Source organism: Crotalus tigris, unplaced genomic scaffold (genome assembly GCF_016545835.1).
Source record: "Crotalus tigris isolate CLP2741 ecotype Arizona unplaced genomic scaffold, ASM1654583v1 scf7180000019504.1669754, whole genome shotgun sequence".
In the NCBI taxonomy this organism is placed as follows: Eukaryota; Metazoa; Chordata; class Lepidosauria; order Squamata; family Viperidae; genus Crotalus; species Crotalus tigris.
Window position 1 is genome coordinate 964,872 of NW_024097569.1, and position 6,000 is coordinate 970,871.

The following is a 6,000-nucleotide window of genomic DNA, read 5'->3' on the forward strand; positions in this document are numbered from 1 at the left end:
ATTTTCTCTCCCTTTCTCTTTCTCTCCCTTTCTCTCCCTCCCTCTTTCCTCTCCCTCTTTCTCTCTCTCCCTTTCTCTCCCTCTCTTTCTCTCCTTCTCTCCCTCTTTCCTCTCCCTCTTTCTCTCTCTCCCTTTCTCTCCCTCTCTTTCTCTCCTTCTCTCTCCCTCTTTCCTCCCCCTCTTTCTCTCCCTCCCTCTTTCCTCTCCCTCTCCCTCTATTTTCTCTCCCTTTCTCTTTCTCTCCCTTTCTCTCCCTCCCTCTTTCCTCTCCCTCTTTCTCTCTCTCCCTTTCTCTCCCTCTCTTTCTCTCCTTCTCTCCCTCTTTCCTCTCCCTCTTTCTCTCTCTCCCTTTCTCTCCTTCTCTCTCCCTCTTTCCTCCCCCTCTTTCTCTCCCTCCCTCTTTCCTCTCCCTCTCCCTCTATTTTCTCTCCCTTTCTCTTTCTCTCCCTTTCTCTCCCTCCCTCTTTCCTCTCCCTCTTCTCTCTCTCCCTTTCTCTCCCTCTCTTTCTCTCCTTCTCTCCCTCTTTCCTCTCCCTCTTTCTCTCTCTCCCTTTCTCTCCTTCTCTCTCCCTCTTTCCTCCCTCTTTCTCTCTCTCCCTTTCTCCCTTTCTCTCCCTCCCTCTTTCCTCTCCCTCTTTTTCTCCCCCTCTTTCTCTCCCTCTTTTCTCTCCCTCCCTCTTTCCTCTCCCTCTCCCTCTATTTTCTCTCCCTTTCTCTTTCTCTCCCTTTCTCTTTTTCTCTCTCTCTCTTTCCTCTCCCTCTTTCTCTCTCCGTCTCTTTTTCCTCTCCCTCTCTCTCTCCCTCTCTCTTTCTCTCTTTCCTCTCCCCCTCTCTCTTTCTCTCTCAGACCAGCCCACCTCACAGGGCTGCTGTTGAGGGGGAAATAGGAGAAAGAAGATGTGTTGGATAGGTTTTCCACCTTGAGTTACTTATAAAAGTAATAAAGGTGGCAAAATATAAGTAAATAAGTAAATAAATTAATACAGAATCTGCTTTGTGAGGAATGTGCACATTCTGAGGCTCTGTATGCCTATTATTGGAGAGCTATTATCACAAACTATGGGATTTGGGAGCCTCGGGACTGGTTAAAGAAATGATACAAGAACAGAAGGAGAAAACTCACACCAGTGCATTTTTATGATACGTTGTTGTTTTAAAATTGTTTCCTTTCTTCCTTTTTCGAACAACGGAACAAAGAAGGCACGTTTCCAAAAAGCCACACGTTTCTCTCTGTTCATAATAACATTTCCCACACCTTCCCTTTTGTTCTTTCGGTTTCAGGATTAATCACGTCGAGGTTAGAGTCTTTTGCTAATATATCGTAATATACCGATACCTTTTCTTTTATCCCTCTCGGTGGTAGTAAAGGAGTTTTTATATTGTGGAAATCCAGAAAACGCGCAAATTCAGCAGCTCCCCCATCCAAAGACGCTATTGAGGGAGGAAGCCCGTTTGAGAAACGATGCGAAGAACAAAATGTAAATCAGTGTTTCTCAACCTTGACCATTTTAAGGCATGTGGACTTCAACTCCCAGAATTCCACAGCCAGCGTTGCTGGCTGTGGAATTCTGGGAGTTGAAGTCCACATGCCTTAAAATGGTCAAGGTTGAGAAACACTGATGTAAATCAATACATTAAAAAAAAAAAAAATCTGCTGAACTTTTTTCCTCTCCTGCAAAGAGGGGAGAGCACCTTTGACGGCCCGCCTACACACCTCGTCCTTTCCCCCCACAATTTCCTCGCGAGTCAATTTCCACAGGCAATTTCGCCCCACGCGGTTCACGAAGCCGTTCTCCAGGTCGCAAAGGAAGCCCTGCCCACCCCGCTGCTCTTCTCCGGGCTCTGTTGCCGCCGCGTGGTCCCGAGCGGGACTTTGCCAGCGCCGGCAACTGAGCCCCGGGTGGGCAGCCTCGGGCCCGGGAGCGCCACCGGTGCTACTGTGCACCGTTGTACCGTTCCAGCAGCTGGAAGGGCCGTGGAATGCAGCCTTGCTCAGTCCAAATTGAAGTTTCCCCCAACAGACGACTGGCCTCGTTCTGTTTGGTAAAGTGACCAACTTTTTTACAGTGAAAAAGGAGGACACAAATAAATGAGGCGTAAATAAATATCGTAAATAAATGAAACATTTTATTTATTGCAACAATAACACAGACAGCTTGCATGTGCAAAGTTTGCCGGCCGGGTGTTTTGGCGCGCTCAGCAGCAATTCCTATTGGCTTTCAAAAGCCAATAGTGGGAATAGCACAGCTCATGCAAAAGTCGAAAAAAAACCCATCAAAAAAAGGTGCTGGAACGCCGTTCTGAGCGTTCTATGAGAAAAAAGAAAACGTTAGTCTTCAAATATCGAAAAGGAGGACATGTAGGAGGACACTTTTCAAGGGAGGACAGAACTTAAAAAAGGAGGACTGTCCTCCCTAAAGGAGGACGGTTGGTCACCTTATTGTTTGGACACATTCGGTGATGGGGAGCCAAGCACAAGGAGAGTGTGTATGAGAGTATGTGTGTATGTGTGTATGCAGTGCTTTTTTTTGTAAAAAAAAAAAAAAAAATGCCAGAACTCACACATGTCATACAACTCCACCTTGCCTACCCTACAAGGTTCCATCCAAAAAAGATGCTAGAACTCCGTTCTGGGTGTTCTATGAGAAAAAAAGCCCTGTGTGTATGTATATGTATATGTAGATATAATTCCAAACAGAATGAGTCTGTCTGTCTGTCTGTCTGTCTGTCTGTCTATCTATCTATCTATCTATCTATCTATCTATCTATCTATCTATCTATCTATCTTCTGTCATCTATCTATCTAATCTATCTTCTATCATCTACTTATATCTATCTCTTCTATCTATCCTATCTATATCTATCTATTATCTATCTATCAAATCTATCTTCTATCTATCTATCTTTATCTACTATCTATCGTCTATCTAATCTACGATCTATTATCTATCTTCTATCTAATCTATCTTCTATCTATCTATCTATCTATCTATCTATCTATCTATCTTCTATCATCTATCTATCTAATATCTATCTATTTATCTATCTACCTATCTATCTACCTACCTACCTACCAAATAGAGAATAGATGTTAACAGCTATAATGTAATCAAATAGCTTAGTTTCCTTATTTAAGTGGTTATTTTCCACTTAACAACTCTCTCTTCCATGGAACACAGATAAGGTGTGAGTTGCCTAAATTTGGGAGTGTGTAAAGCACTTCATTTTGACATTTTCAGGAGCAATAAGGGCTATTCTGAGCATTTCTGAAAGAGTTGCGCAACATTTTACACATGAAACAAAATAAGGATATACACCAGCTTATTTGGGACTGAGTCTGTAAAAAGTATAACATGAATCAGGTTACTTAAGTATAGAAGCTGTTCAATTCTCCAAAACCATGAGGAATAAACTTGGAACTTTAAACCATGTGCATCATCATCATCATTTGATGTCACTATCAGGCTGCTAGAATCCTCCCCCAGAATTCCATTGGGATTTCCCTTCCTGTAATTTTTGTTGTTCAGTTGCTAAGTCGTGTCTGACTCTTCATCACCCCATGGACCACAGCATGCTGGGCTTCCCTATCTTCCTCTGTCTCATGGAGTTTGCCCAAATTCATGTTCATTGCATCGATGACATTATCTAATTATCTCCTCCTTTGCCTTCCCCGTCTCCTTTTGGCTTCAGCCTTTCCCAGCATCAGGGTCTTTTCCCGTGAGTCCTCCTCTCTTTTCCTTGGGTGGCCAAAGTATTTGAGCTTCAGCTTCAGTATCTGTCCTTCGAAAGGACTGTCTGGGCTGATTCCTTTTAGGATTGACTCACTGTTGACTCCCGGTGATTGGCCCAAAGTCACTCAACTGGCTTTCACAGCAAAATCAGGACTAGACCTCACAGCACCTTAACCACTACACCAGGGGTAGGCAACCTTGGCTCTTTTATGACTAGTGGACTTCAACTCCCAGAATTCCTGAGCCAGCCATGCTGAGGGGAAAGGGAGAGGTTTCCAAGCTGAGCCTTGCTGGCTCAGGAATTCTGGGAGTTGAAGTCCATGAGTCATGAAGGGGCCAAAGTTCCCTCATGCTGGCTCAGGAATTCTGGGAGTTGAAGTCCACAAGTCATAAAAGAGCCAAGGTTGCCTACCCCTGCACTACACCAAACTGGCTCTCCTTCAGGCCCTGCCATCCTTGAAGAACTGTGTTAAATGAACAAGGAAGTGGTAAGTAGCAGACCAGTTCCTTGTAGCTATTTTAAAATAGTAGCTATTTTAAATAACCTTTATTGTCATTTTTTTTCTGTGGGCACAATGGCACCCACTAAAAATGAAATTTAGTTGCTTGCTCTCAAAAGTGTACACATACATAGCACACATTTAAAACATACTATATACAACATATGTATAGACCAGGGGTAGGCAATGTATGGCTGTGAAAGTTGGACCCTAAGAAAGGCTGAGCGCCAAAGAATGGAGGCCTTTGAACTATGGTGCTGGAGAAGACTCCTGCGAGTCCCCTGGACTGCAAGGCAATCAAACTGGTCAGTCCTAGAGGAGATCAACCCTGACTGCTCTTTAGAAGGCCAGATCCCGAAGTTGAAACTCAAGTACCTTGGCCACCTAATGAGAAGGAAGGACTCCCTGGAGAAGAGCCTGATGCTGCACCGCCTTCAACTTGGGATGATGCCCAGACCCAACATGACTGTGGGTTCAGGGAACCAACCCAGAGAAAAGGGTGGCTTGCAGACCCTGGGGTGGACTTTATTACCCTGCCACTCTTCCCCACGTGTGCAGATGAGCATGCAAGAAAGAATGTTCCTCCTTTATGGACAGGTGACATTTTCCCTCTGCTCTGCAGCCAAAAAAGCTTTCAGAACACCTGAGATAATCTTGCCCATAGGCTTCTGATCGAAAAGAAAACAGCCACAAGGAAAGAGGGGAGGGAAGGAGGCAGTTATAAAAACATGGGCTGGTTGCATCGCTCCCTTTTTCTCAGCTTTCTGTTTCTGATTCTGTTCTTGAGACCAGGCCAAAGTTACAACATCACTGAAAAAAGTGACTTATGGCTGTTTTTCACACTTAGGACTGTTGCAGCAGCCTCGTGGTCACATGATCAAAATTTGGAGACTTGGAAACTGGGCATTTATGACGGTCGCAGTGTTCCGGGGTCATGTGATCACTTTTGGTGACCTTCTGACCAGCAAAGTCAATGGGGAAAGCCAGATTCACATAACAATAATGTTACTAAAAACTGCAACGATTCACCATGATGTGAAAAAGATGTTGAGACTCTAGAAAGACTACAGAGAAGAGCAACAAAGATGATTAGGGGACTGGAGGCTAAAACACATAAGGAACGGTTGCTGGAATTGGGAATGTCCAGTTTAATGAAGAGAAGGATGAGGGGGGACATGATAACAGTGTTCCAATATCTCAGGGGCTGCCCCAAAGAAGAGGGAGTCAAGCTATTCTCCAAAGCACCTGAAGGCAGGACAAGAAGCAACGAATGGAAACTAATCAAGGAGAGAAGCAGCCTAGAACTAAGGAAGAATTCCCTGACAGTGAGAATAATTAATCAGTGGAACAACTTGCCTCCAGAAGCTGTGAATATTCCAACACTGGAAATTTTTAAGACTTTGTCTGAAATGGTATAGGATTTCCTGCCTGAGTAGCGCGTTGGACTAGATGACCTCCAAGGTCCCTTCAACTTTATTATGGATCATCGCACAGTCAGCCAGATGTACAGACTGGATTTGGCATTTTGTCTACCTATCGAGTCCTTACCCAGGAGCTGGGATAGGCAGATGTGGATGTTTGATGATATTACAGGTATCGTCGCAGGATGGAAGCAGTTCCTAGCAAGGCCGCCTTTTGCAATTGACTAATAGCGAATTTGTCAATGCCAATGGTGTTCAAATGGTGCTCCAGTTGTTTTGGGATTGCACCCAAGGAGCCTATTACTATTGGTACTACCCTTGCTTGCTTTTGCCACAGTCTTTCTATTT